The sequence below is a fragment of the Apium graveolens genome, chromosome 3 (assembly GCF_009905375.1).
Source record: "Apium graveolens cultivar Ventura chromosome 3, ASM990537v1, whole genome shotgun sequence".
Lineage (NCBI taxonomy): Eukaryota > Viridiplantae > Streptophyta > Magnoliopsida > Apiales > Apiaceae > Apium > Apium graveolens.
Window position 1 is genome coordinate 180,635,566 of NC_133649.1, and position 14,752 is coordinate 180,650,317.

The 14,752-nt window shown below is 39.7% G+C and overlaps 1 non-coding gene across 1 annotated transcript; it reads right to left on the bottom strand.

Annotated features, from left to right (window-relative positions):
* Window positions 1-3,629: 3,629 nt before the first annotated feature.
* On the bottom strand, window positions 3,630-3,736 carry LOC141715693 (small nucleolar RNA R71). Its single transcript, XR_012572445.1, has one exon. It is a non-coding gene; the product is annotated as a small nucleolar RNA R71 (small nucleolar RNA).
* Between the last annotated feature and the right edge of the window lie 11,016 nt (window positions 3,737-14,752).

The window sequence follows — 14,752 nt, forward strand, 5'->3', positions numbered from 1 at the left end:
TCAAATAATTCACCAAAATTCACATAAAAATCACATAATAATTATTTATTGATAAAAATAATTACATAAATTTCCCAGACGTTACATCCTCCCCCCTTAAAAGGATTCTGTCCTCAGAATCATGCTAAGGAACAAACCATAATGTTTTCCAAGTATCTTTCTTATAATTTCTCAGTCCTCATCACCTTAATCATAATTCAACGGCCTTTTACCGTCATGAAATCTATCAGTTGCTCATGCAACCCCTATCTCAATCTCTACTTCGTACATTTGAAGCTAAATGAGCTTTCATAGTCATACACACATAGATGTCTTATAGATTCGTTATACCCGTGATAACAAGACCAAATCATTCACAATTGTTCTATCTATCTTATTGCCTCAAAGGACCAACTTAAATCACACTAATCTTCTTTTCTATCTAATTCCAATAATTTGTGTGCATGAACCTTCTATTTTTTACTAACTGTTTTACTCTACTGTTCATGTCTTCTTCTGTTCACATATTCTATCCATCTGCGCCCGATATCCTGAGCTCATGACGCTTGATGCTCAGAATGTTCTACATTTATTCAAAAACTAAAAGTAAAGGAAAATCTTGACAATTGCATTTAACTCACTACTTTGTGGTATACTTCAATTTCTTTTCAATCACCATCAAGTATATTCATTGAGCGAGAATCTATTACTATCTGAAAGGAAATATATCAATTTGGAACGGAATGAATTAGAACTTTATTTAAAAACCCGGTGTCTTGGTACTAATACTCATTTTGTTGTCATATCAAATTAGATATCGACACGAACTTTGATGCTCACAACGTCCCATACTGAAGTCAACATCAATCATCTACATTAATACCACCTTTGATATTCAACAACAAAGTAAGTATCAGCATAACCCAGAAGACGGATCAAATCCTATTCTTTAATTCCTAACTTTTTAAATTCTTTTAACCATTTCCCAACAATTTTAATGGTATCCACTCTTTTCTTTCTATTCAAAACATCTATCCCTAAACAGACCTTTCCTAGTTGGTAGTTAACCAAGCAATTATAGCTCATAATCAATTATAACCAGAATTCATATCTTTGGAGATGAAACTGCAGTTGCTATTTTTCAACTCTTTGCAAGCATATTTTCAGGCGTTCACCTTGGTCTTCCTTAGTCCTTGAATCAGCGAGGATGTTATCAATAAATACAATCACACCATCTCAATACTCCTGGTACATTGTGTTCACTTAACTTTCAAACTTACAATTTATGATAATCGACGCGTAACCCTATACCTCTATTTTCTTTTTCCATGACCGCTTTTATGCACATCACAAAATATTCTCTATTTCATTATTCTTTCATTCCACATTTCTGAGGTTTTCCTTCACTTCTTATTTTATCCCCATTGAGTTATACAATACAGGGCTTTTGACACCAACTTGACTCTGTGCAGTAACCGACGAGAAATTTTTACTTCATTCTCCGAGGTAACTGATAAGTGGCATTTTATACCACTTAGAACATCTTAAAATGGCTTAAATTGGTGTCTTGAAATCAAGTATTTTGTGTATTTGATGCGTTTTTCTAGTGTTTATGCATTTCAGGGTATTAGTTGCATTTCGGAGGAGGAATCATCAAGAATAAGCCTTGGCATGTGTTCACCATTGAGAGAGGAAAAGAACGGGCAGATTACGGCGAAGAAATGGAGCAAACCTGGAATTTTTCCAGTAGGGTCCTGCGCGCCCGCGCAGCAATGCTGAGCGGCCGCGCAGCAGCCTTGCGCGCCCGCGCAGAAATGCTGAGCGGCCGCGCAGGGTCGGGGAAAAAGATATATTATTTTAGACTTCTACTTCTGTTTGGCTTCCAACTTCTATGTAATCTGAGTTTTATGGGACTATTATATAGGTATATTTTAGACGTTTTTTAGAGAGTATTAAGAGTATTAAGAGGAGATTATGTTTTAGATTGTGTTTTGCAAGAAGCGAAGGAGATAAGGAAGAAGACCGATTTAGCACACAGCAACGAAGAGGAAGCATATATTCTTGTGATTCTTGTTTCGTTGTAACGTTGGATGCTAGTTTTCTTGCTTTGACTTATTTACTCTTGTGACATACTCTGTTTTAATATAATCAGTTTAGTTATTATTTTCTTGTGTTTGTTTATCATGATTTCATATGAACCCATGATGGCGATAAGTTCTATTATGGGCTAATCGTGATCATGGGGTTGCAACGGATTTATTATGGAATTCTTTAGTTAATTGTTTAATACTTTAGTATGTGATGATTGCATGATATCTAGTATTGGTTGTGCGTATTCGTCTTATGTGCGTCGCGAACATATAAGATAGGGTGTTAATCTCTTGTGAAGCGACGGTGGATCTTGAGATTTAGAACTTGCCATGCTAGCATAGGTTCATGTACGTTGTGCATGATTAGTGGGTAACTCTAACAATTTTATTTGCCCTATGTAATCAAAAAGGAATAACTTGTGCTTAAATCGTTGTATTGTCAATTTCTGTAGACATATAGGAACTCAACATAATTGATGACTATTCAACTTCTATCTTAATTGTGGATGTTTGGTAGAATGGTATTAGTACAATGAAAGTTGGCTTTTATCAGTTTTGTGTTATTCGATTAATATCATCACTGTCACATGCTAAAGGTAATAACTATGGCTATAGAAGGAAGTAATAATGAAGTTGTGATCTCATGAGTGTTTTATTATTGATAAATTGAAGTGTTAGTTAAGTGGTTAATTAAGTAGTTAATTATAGTTAATATTTAATCAACAATTTTAAGTGTTATTATCTTAACATTGAGAAGTAGTCATACATTGGTGAGTGAGTTAAATTAGACAATAAATTAGTCTGAGTCTCTGAGGGAACGAACTAGAAAGTATTCTATATTACTTGCGAACGCGTATACTTGCGTGAATATTAGTGCGTGATTTCTCCCTAACAAGTTTTTGGCGCCGCTGCCGGGGACTCGGCGTATTTGTTTAGTTTATGTACTTACCATCATTGGTCATTAGGACTCAGTGATTAGGACGTAGTAGTTAATTACTCTTTTCGGTTGTGTTTCAGGTACTTTAGCAAGCGTTTATGCAAACTCGTTCTCGTGCTCGCAAGAGGACCTTAGATACAGCTGAGGAGAAAGACGAAGTTCTTGATACACCGGAGAAGTTAGATTTTGAGGATTCGGATTCAGGAACTGAGCAGAAAGAACCAGTAAACATGGGAGATCGTATTGTTCAAGCTGATCCAGCTCTTATGGATTTTTCTCGGCCTAAAATTGATGATATTCAGTCAAGCATCCTTCATCCGGCTATTCAAGCTAACACCTTTGAAATCAAGCCGGGCACTATTCAGATGGTGCAGAATTCTGTTTCTTTTGGAGGAGCGGCAACTGAAGACCCCAACATGCACATAAGGAATTTTGTCGAGATCTGCAGCACTTTTAAGTATAATGGCGTGACTGATGAGGCTATCAAGTTGAGGCTCTTCCCATTCTCACTGAGGGATAAGGCTAAAGACTGGTTACATTCTGAACCAGCTGGGTCAATCACTACGTGGCAAGATCTTGCGCAAAAGTTTCTGGTGAAGTTTTATCCAATGGCAAAGACTGCTGCTATGAGGAGTGCTCTTACTCAGTTTGCGCAGCAACCTACAGAATCTATGTGCGAGGCTTGGGAACGCTACAAGGAAATGTTGAGAAAATGTCCACATCATGGAATGCCGGATTGGATGGTAATCACTGGTTTTTATAATGGTTTGGGGGCCCAATCTCGGCCCATGCTCGATGCAGCAGCTGGAGGCGCCTTATGGGCTAAAAGCTATACTGAGGCGTATAATCTTATCGAGACGATGGCTGCAAATGAGCATCAAAACCCAACTCAGAGGATGACGTTAGGCAAGGTAGCAGGTATTCTGGAAGTTGATGCAGCCACCGCTATTGCAGCCCAGCTCCAAGCGCTATCAATGAAGGTTGATTCTCTGGCTACGTATGGAGTTAATCAAATAGATATGGTTTGTGAGCTTTGTGCAGGTTCTCATGCTACGGATCAGTGTTCTCTTGTCAACGAATCTGTTCAGTATGTGAATAATTATCAGCGACAACAGCAGCCTGTGCCAGCGACCTATCATCCTAACAACAGAAATCATCCAAATTTCAGCTGGGGGAATAATCAGAATGCTATTCAGCCACCATATCAGCAAGGAGTGAGTAAACAGTTTAACCCACCTGATTCCAGCAACCACAACAGTATGCTACAAGGCAATCATATCCTCAACAGGGAAGTGCAGCTGCACCTACTAGTGCTGATTTTGAGGAACTTAAGCTGTTGTGCAAGAGTCAGGCGGTTTCTATCAAGACCTTGGAAAATCAAATCGGTCAATTAGCCAATGCAGTGCTCAATCGTCAACCTGGCACTCTTCCCAGTGACACGGAAGTACCAGGCAGGAAGGAAGCTAAAGAGCAAGTCAAGGCTATTACCTTAAGGTCTGGAAAAGTAGCTGATGCTGAAAAGGCAAAAGAAGTCGAAGCTTGAAGTTAGAGATGAAGAATCTAAGCAAAAGGAGAAAGTGGCGGAACCAAAGAAGACTACTGTTGAACACACTCTGCCTGAGGCTAATACAGGGGAGAAACAGCTCTATCCTCCACCACCTTTTCCTAAGAGATTGCAGCAACAAAAGCTGGATAGACAGTTCGGGAAGTTTCTGGAGGTGTTCAAGAAACTTCACATCAATATACCTTTCACTGAGGCTCTGGAACAAATGCCTAGTTATGCGAAGTTTATGAAGACTATTCTTTAAGGAAGGTGAAACTGGATGACCTTGAAACCGTTGCTCTCACGGAAGAATGCAGCGCGGTTCTGCAACAAAAGTTACCACCAAAACTGAAAGATCCAGGAAGCTTCACCATTCCTTGCACCATTGGCAATCTAACTTTTGACAAGTGCCTTTGTGATTTGGGAGCAAGCATTAATCTGATGCCCTTGTCGATCTTTAAAAAGCTGGATCTGCCTGATCCAAAACCCACATACATGTCGCTACAATTGGCTGACCGTTCCATTACTTACCCAAGGGGCATAGTTGAGGATGTGCTCGTCAAGGTGGATAAGCTCTTCTTTCCTGCAGATTTTGTTATTCTGGATTTTGAGGAAGATAAGAAGATTCCCATAATCTTGGGGAGGCCTTTCTTGGCTACTGGCCGTACCTTGATAGATGTACAAAAAGGGGAACTTACTATGCGGGTCCAAGATCAGGATGTGACCTTCAACGTATTCAAGGCAATGAAATTCCCTACAGAAGATGAGGAGTGCTTAAAAGTGGATGTGATTGATTCTACGGTTACTTCGGAACTCGATCACATGCTAATGTCTGATGCATTGGAAAAGGCCTTAGTGGGGGAATTTAACAGTGATGATGAAGATAGCAACGAGCAATTACAATATCTGAACGCTTCTCCCTGGAAGCGAAAGCTGGATATACCATTTGAATCTCTTGGTACTTTTGACCTCAAGAACGCTGAAGGGAAGCTCAAACCATCAATAGAGGAAGCGCCTACCTTAGAGCTCAAACCATTACCTGAACACTTGAGGTATGCTTTTTTAGGTGATTCATCTACGTTACCTGTTATTATTTCAGCTGACCTTTCAGGTAGTGAGGAAGATAAGCTCTTAAGGATTTTGAGAGAATTCAAATCGGCTATAGGATGGACCATAGCAGACATCAAGGGGATAAGTCCTTCATATTGTATGCATAAAATTCTGCTAGAGGAAGGAAGTAAGCCAACTGTGGAACATCAGCGAAGACTGAACCCGATCATGAAGGAGGTGGTGAAGAAAGAAATTCTGAAATGGCTAGATGCAGGCATCATTTATCCTATTTCTGACAGCTCGTGGGTGAGCCCCGTGCAATGTGTACCTAAGAAAGGAGGTATCACTGTGGTCACAAATGAAAAGAATGAGCTCATCCCTACTCGAACAGTTACAGTATGGAGAGTATGCATGGATTATAGAAAATTGAACAAAGCCACAAGGAAGGATCACTTCCCTCTTCCATTTATTGATCAAATGCTTGACAGATTGGCGGGACATGAGTATTTTTGTCTTCTGGATGGTTATTCCGGGTATAATCAGATTTTTATTGCACCAGAGGATCAGGAAAAGACTACCTTCACTTGTCCATTTGGCACATTTGCTTTTCGTAGAGTTTCGTTTGGGTTATGTGGCGCCCCGGCCACCTTTCAGAGATGTATGATGGCTATATTCTCTGACATGATTGGAAATAACGTCGAAGTGTTCATGGATGACTTCTCCGTCTTTGGACACTCATATGATGAATGTTTGAATAATCTGCGCGCCGTACTCAAAAGATGCGTGAAAACTAATTTGGTGCTTAATTGGGAGAAATGTCATTTTATGGTGCGTGAAGGCATTATCCTTGGGCATAAGGTCTCTATCAAGGGTCTGGAGGTGGACAAGGCCAAGGTGGGAGTCATTGAAAATCTTCCCCCACCTAATTCGGTGAAAGGAATCTGTAGTTTTCTCGGTCATGCGGGTTTTTATCGGCGATTCATCAAGGACTTTTCAAAGATATCGAAGCCGTTGTGCAATTTACTTGAGAAAGATGTGCCTTTTAAATTTGATGATGAATGTTTGGCAGCATTCGAGACTCTCAAGGAGAGTTTGATCACGACACCAGTTATTACAGCACCAGATTGGACAGAACCGTTTGAGATGATGTGTGATGCGAGTGATTATGCGGTAGGTGCAGTTCTGGGACAGCGCAAGAAAAATCTCTTCCATGTGGTCTACTATGCGAGTAAGACTTTAAATGGGGCCCAATTGAACTATACCACTACTGAGAAGGAGCTTTTGGCTATAGTCTTTGGCTTTGAGAAATTTCGATCTTATCTGCTTGGTACGAAAGTGACAGTATTCACTGATCATGCAGCTATTCACTATCTGGTTTCTAAGAAGGATTCGAAGCCGAGACTCATTCGTTGGGTGCTTTTACTTCAAGAATTTGAGTTAGTGATCAAAGATAGAAAAGGTACTGAGAATCAAGTAGCTGACCATCTCTCTAGGTTGGAGAATCCCTGATTCTACTTCACAAGATAGGACGTTAATCAATGAATCTTTTCCGGATGAGCAGTTGTTTGCAATTCAGGAGGAAGAACCATGGTTTGCAGATATTGTAAACTATCTTGTCAGCAATATAATGCCTCCTAATTTGACATCCGCTCAAAAGAAGAAGTTTCTGCATGAGGTGAAGTGGTATATGTGGGATGAACCATATTTGTTTAGACACGGGAGCTGACCAGATCATCAGGAGATGTATCCTGTTCTGTGAGACGGAGGGGATATTACGAGAATGCCATTCCACGGTTTATGGTGGACACTATGGAGGTGAGAAGACGGCAGCTCGTATTCTGCAAGCAGGTTTTTTCTGGCCTACTTTGTTCAAGGATGGCTCATCAGTTTGTTTTAAGGTGTGATCGTTGCCAAATAGTGGGAAATTTGTCAAGGAAGGATGAGATGCCATTAAATGTGATGCTTGAAGTCGAGGTCTTTGATGTATGGGAAATCGATTTCATGGGGCCTTTTATCTCGTCTTGCAATAATCAGTACATCTTGCTGGCAATCGATTATGTCTCAAAATGGGTCGAAGTTAAAGCTTTACCGACAAATGATGCAAAGGCAGTGCTAAATTTTCTTCATAAGCAAATTTTCACAAGGTTTGGAACACCTCGGGTAATCATAAGTGATGAAGGATCGCATTTTTGCAACCGTAAGTTCACTTCTATGATGCAGCGTTATAATGTGAATCATCGAGTAGCTACTGCCTATCATCCGCAAACAAATGGTCAAGCGGAAGTGTCTAACAGAGAGATAAAGCGCATTCTAGAGAAGGTTGTTTGTCCGTCAAGGAAGGATTGGTCTTTAAAGCTCGATGAAGCTGTTTGGGCTTACAGAACAGCATACAAAACTCCACTTGGGATGTCACCGTTTCAGTTGGTGTACGGTAATGGATGTCATCTACCGGCGGAGCTTGAGCATAAGGCCTACTGGGCATTGAAGAAATTGAACCTGGATTTAGATGCAGCTGGTAAGAAAAGAATGCTTCAGCTTAATGAACTTGATGAATTTCGACTTCAAGCGTACGAGAATAACAAAATGTATAAGGAAAAGGTGAAGAGGTGGCACGATAGGAAGTTACATCCTAAGTTATTTGTGCCAGGGCAACAAGTTCTGTTATTCAACTCTCGGCTCCGACTTTTTCCTGGGAAGTTGAAATCAAGGTGGTCTGGACCTTTTATTATCAAAACTGTGTTTCCACATGGAGCGGTGGAAATTTTTGAGAATGATTCGGACCAAGCATTCAAGGTTAACGGTCAGCGGTTGAAACACTACTATGGGGACATGGCAAACCGAGAGGTGGTTAGTGCCATTTTGTTGACTATTTGAGAAAGGTACGGAACGTCAAGCTAATGACGAAAAAGAAGCGCTGCGTGGGAGGCAACCCATGAATTGTTGTTACAGGAACCCTTAGAAGTTAATAACCTATCTAAAAACACAAAAAAATCAGAAAACAGGGGCTGAAAAATTTTTTTTCCAGAGACCCTCTGCGCGCCCGCGCAGCTATGCTCAGCGGCCGCGCAGCTTGCTGCGCGCCCGCGCAGAAATGCTGAGCGGCCGCGCAGGGGTCGAGTTCGAGAAAATTTTTATCTATTCAGAAAAAAAAAAACAAAAACACAAAAACCCATTACAGCCCATAAACCCACGAATTCTTTTCCCATTACCCCATGATTTTATCCCTCAACCCCACTCCTAATCTAATTTAACCTACTCCACACCCTATATATACATACACCTATCCTACATATCTCCCACAACTTCCTACACTTAAACCCTCTCATAAACATCAAAAATCAGTTCTTACACACTTTTATTCACAAATCAATGGCACCCAAGAGAGCACGCACTATTGACAGCAGCAACACAGTTCCTACTGCTGATTCATCAAGGGGTACTGCTGCAAGGCCTCAGTTAACTGACAGAGCCGCGGAGGAGGAGTACACTAGGCTGTTGGGGAAGCCGATTCTGAAGGAGAGGGGGTTTTTACCATCAGGGAGGGATGGTGAGTTGTTGCCCATGATTGGAGAGAAGGGTTGGATAGCTTTTTGTGAGTCACCCGAAGCAGTACCGATGAGTGTTGTTCGCGAGTTCTACGCGAACGCGAAGGCTGAAAAGAATGGGTTTTCTGTAGTTCGTGGGCTGACAGTTGATTATCATCCTGCGGTGATTCGCCGTGTGATTGGACAGCGAGAGAGAAAGCCCGAGGAGGAGAACTGGAATGAAAAGACTGCTGAGGATTTTGACTTGGATTTGATTTGTGCGACTCTCTGTCGACCGGGCACAGTTTGGAACCGCAGTCCAGCCAATAATGAGTATCGTCACTTTCCGGCGATCGCCATGAACAGGTATGCCCGTGCATGGAATGCATTTATATGTGCTAATATTTTGCCTTCTTCACATGCACATGAGGTCACAGTTGAGAGAGCACAGTTGTTGTGGGGAATTCTGAATGAGGAATACTATGTGGACCTTGGTGAGTTTATCTACCAAGGAATTCTGAAGTTTTTGAGGGGAGCAAAGCATATGAACATCCCTTATGCATCCACGGTTATAAAGCTATGCCGAGCAGTAGGAGTGAACTGGCCGGCTTATGAGTAGTTGCAGTTGCCAGCAACTCCGATAGATTCTGGCACTCTGAATGGGATGCAGGAGTGGACCGGTGGTGAGCCTGAGGAGCATGGGCTGGGTTATCATCTTCCAGGAGGGCGTCCAGCACGAGGTGCTACTATGGCCAGGCCAGGGCGTGGTGAGGCTAGTTCTTCGAGAGCTCAAGAGGGTGCTGGGATGGGTGATGCCCAGTATAGGAGGCTTTCACGGCGGATGGATGCCATGTATGAGACGCAGTTATGAGACGCAGAGCAGGTTTGCTCAGGAGCTCACCCTTGCGTTAGGGACTGCTTTTCGAGGCCTTGGAGCTGATATCCAGTGGCCAGTTTTTGGTGAGGACTCTGCATACCCGCCGCCTGATACTCCACCCACTGAGGGTGATGATGATGATGACTCCGAGTAGGTATACCCTGTGTTCCTTTCTACTACCTTCACTGGGGACAGTGAAGATTTTAAGTTTGGGGGTGGTATTTAAGGAATATTTTGTGTGTGTCATATAGCTGCATATTCATGATAGTTAGTTCATATAGTTGCATAATTTTTGCCATATAGTTTTTTTTTATATATAGCTTTATTTGTTTGTCATATCATATAGCTCATGCATATACCATGATCCCTTTTGCAATGATTTATCGACTGACTTGTGATATTGATGCGAGTGTAGTGATGGCATTAAAGTGATATTAAGTTGTGTAGGTTGATATGCATGCTAGAAGCACTTGTATTGTTACTAAGTCTTAGAGAATACTTAAGGACTAGATTGTTGTTATGATCTGATTATTTTCGAGGATAATCTATTTATTATGCTTAGAATTTGATAATAGGTTCTTAGTGGTAAAGGCATGAAAAAGAAAAAAAATGGAGTAAAAATGGAATTTGTTGCTAGTTGTGGCTAGGCGTCAAATGGCTAGTAGCCGGCTCGCATGTTATGCGAGTAGTCTAGGGTTGAGCAAGATGGAGCGAAACGCACTTGCTCAGAGAAAAAAAAATTTGCGTAATTGATCAAGAGTGGGCTCTTTGGTATTCGAGTTATTAAGTTCTTAGGGGACTTTGTGCCTAGTGACCTAAGGCTTTTAGAGTCTGGGATCCGCTAACCTAACGCTCGTTACATGGATACCTATTGTATAAGTTTTTTGTGGACCTCACTCATTGCACTGGTCAAATAAGCATTTGAGCTAGTAAATAAAAAGCACGATTCCGTAGTAAGCTCCAGAGTTCTTGTAGTGTTGTATATCACTTTATGCCTAGAATTTTTATTCTTTGTATAATCGTAGGATTGCCTTGAGGATAGTCTAGTCATAGTAATTGGTCTAGTTCCGAAGCATATCTGTTAAGCATTTGCACACACCACGTTTCTGGCTGTATGTCTGTTTGTATGAGTTTATTGATCTTTAGTGTCTAACTGCATTCGTTGAGACGTGACAATTTGGTTGGTTAATTGTAGTAAGGGGATCGTTGCATTTTCATATAGATTGCATTCATGCATATTTTTATTTGTTTTTGAGTCTGTGACGCTTGAGGACAAGCATCGATTTAAGTTTGGGGGTGTGATAAGTGGCATTTTATACCACTTAGAACGTCTTAAAATGGCTTAAATTGGTGTCTTGAAATCAAGTATTTTGTGTATTTGATGCGTTTTTCTAGTGTTTATGCATTTCAGGGTATTAGTTGCATTTCGGAGGAGGAATCATCAAGAATAAGCCTTGGCATGTGTTCACCATTGAGAGAGGAAAAGAACGGGCAGATTACGGCGAAGAAACGGAGCAAACCTGGAATTTTTCCAGTAGGGTCCTGCGCGCCCGCGCAGCAATGCTGAGCGGCCACGCAGCAGCCTTGCATGCCCGCGCAGAAATGCTGAGCGGCCGCGCAGGGTCGGGGAAAAAGATATATTATTTTAGACTTCTACTTCTGTCTGGCTTCCAACTTCTATGTAATCTGAGTTTTATGGGACTATTATATAGGTATATTTGAGACGTTTTTCAGAGAGTATTAAGAGTATTAAGAGGAGATTATGTTTTAGATTGTATTTTGCAAGAAGCGAAGGAGATAAGGAAGAAGACCGATTTAGCACACAGCAACGAAGAGGAAGCATATATTCTTATGATTCTTGTTTCGTTGTAACATTGGATGCTAGTTTTCTTGCTTTGACTTATTTACTCTTGTGACGTACTCTGTTTTAATATAATCAGTTTAGTTATTATTTTCTTGTGTTTGTTTATCATGATTTCATATGAACCCATGATGGCGATAAGTTCTATTATGGGCTAATCGTGATCATGGGGTTGCAACGGATTTATTATGGAATTCTTTAGTTAATTGTTTAATACTTTAGTATGTGATGATTGCATGATATCTAGTATTGGTTGTGCGTATTCGTCTTATGTGCGTCGCGAACATATAAGATAGGGTGTTAATCTCTTGTGAAGCGACGGTGGATCTTGAGATTTAGAACTTGCCATGCTAGCATAGGTTCATGTACGTTGTGCATGATTAGTGGGTAACTCTAACAGTTTTATTTGCCCTATGTAATCAAAAAGGAATAACTTGTGCTTAAATCGTTGTGTTGTCAATTTCTGTAGACATATAGGAACTCAACATAATTGATGTCTATTCAACTTCTATCTTAATTGTGGATGTTTGGTAGAATGGTATTAGTACAATGAAAGTTGGCTTTTATCAGTTTTGTGTTATTCGATTAATATCATCACTGTCACATGCTAAAGATAATAACTATGGCTATAGAAGGAAGTAATAATGAAGTTGTGATCTCATGAGTGTTTTATTATTGATAAATTGAAGTGTTAGTTAAGTGGTTAATTAAGTAGTTAATTATAGTTAATATTTAATCAACAATTTTAAGTGTTATTATCTTAACATTGAGAAGTAGTCATACATTGGTGAGTGAGTTAAATTAGACAATAAATTAGTCTGAGTCTCTGAGGGAACGAACTAGAAAGTATTCTATATTAGTTGCGAACGCGTACACTTGCGTGAATATTAGTGCGTGATTTCGCCCTAACAGTAACCTTGGCAAATCATTCGCTCGAACCTCCGGGACTTCATTATTTTAATTTTAAAGAATTCTGATATGAGATTCATTGCAACGTTCTTCTCTAGCAGCCCGCCATTAATACCTTTGTTTCATTATCCCTGCTTACACGCATTCCTTGAATGAAATTTCATCTCAATTCTTGGTATTTCACCTCATTCTCCAATCAGTTCTGGCACAACTGACGTTCATAACTTGCATATATTCTGGATTAATTTATAAAATTTCTTTATTATTCTTTTGATTCCACTTCTTTTCTTCATTAGTTCTTCGTTTTAATTATTTATTATCTCTTTTAAACATAAGGAATTTCTTTTTCTTGATAATACTAATCTGTTCACTATTAGATAGATCATTTACGGAGTTAACACTAGAATAAAAGTGTGTATTTATAATATTTAAATTCTTATTAACATAATTATTAAAATTTATCGGTAACGATTTTCTTAACCTTGCTTAATCCATCACCGATCACAATTTTTTTTTGCTTTTCCCAATTGATCAACATTTCTTTTACCGAGTTCACATGTGGACTTCATCAATCTCCGTCTTACATCAGATACTTAGATTTGCGAGCTTTCCACTGTTTTACAGCAACTTTCATTCAATCGCCACTCGAAATGAGTATACCTTCAAGTCCTTCCTGGAACGTCATTATGAATGCTAACGTCTCTTCGTTTTGTCTTACACCTTCAGTTTTTTTAGAATGTTCTTTTCATTTGCCTATAAAAACCTCGCACATGGTTGCAGTAACATCACGCTACTTTTACTCAATTTCCAATTTCTTATCGCTTTGATTTCGGATCTGGAAATCATGTTAGAGCTTGACTCAATCTAATTGGAATCGATCTCCATTTAACTAACTATCAATTGGTAAAGTTGATCAATTAATTCCTTTAACTGATCACGTAAACCAAGTGCTGACTAGATAACTGGAATCAAAGACCAATTATATAAAGTCGGTTTGGTCATAACAACTTTCTCAAGAACCGAGATCGCAATCATTTGGAGTACCGATGAAAATGACAATATACTTCTTTATTCGTGAACGTAGGAAATTTTTGAAAATTTGGGCAGCACTTCCCCTACACCATTGATTACCAGTCGGACTCAAGCCGAGACCATCAATCAACCAAAATCATCAATTCCCACAATTCACCTTTGATCAGCATCTGACTGGCATAACATATATCTTTTTAATTGGGATTGGGTCTGAAACCCACAATGATTAATATAACCATACATTTCTCAATTCTTTTAGAATATTACGAATTATCATTTATGCATTTATCTCGTTTTTTTTCAAGGATTTTATTTCGCGATTCTTTTAACTTATTTCTTGTCATTACCAATTGTGTACAGTTACTTTTAAGAATTATGCCGCATCCTTCCACCAATCACAACAATCATCTATCTTGGATGATACACACTCAATTTCACTAATGAGTCTATTTATCTATTAATAACCATGCAGGGTCTTGATTATCACCCTCATCTGTTAGAAACTCAATTGTCGGATCATTATTTCTTAAACGATTTCACAGTCGAATCACCATTTCTTCATCTTCACTTATGGTTCCGCATCAACTTTCATCTCTGGTCCAGGAATGGATATCAAATTCACCATAACTTATTTACTCAAATTGGAGAACCTCACAAGTTTCCTTAAAGAACACATTCGAAATTTGGTTGCCATTAAGATTGCTTCTGTCTTGGATCTTCACGACAAATATCTTCCCGTGACGAAGGGATGTTTCACGTATTGATTGCATGTCTGAGTCATTATTCAGAATTCCTTTGATCTTCGATTGTCATCCCGACACTCGCTTGCTTTGTCTAACGCACACCACCTTACTTCCTTATTTTGTAATTAATGTACGATTCACTAACCATTCATTTCACGTCAAAATCCTCGGATTTGTGGTGTATCATGTTTACGCAATTTACCATAC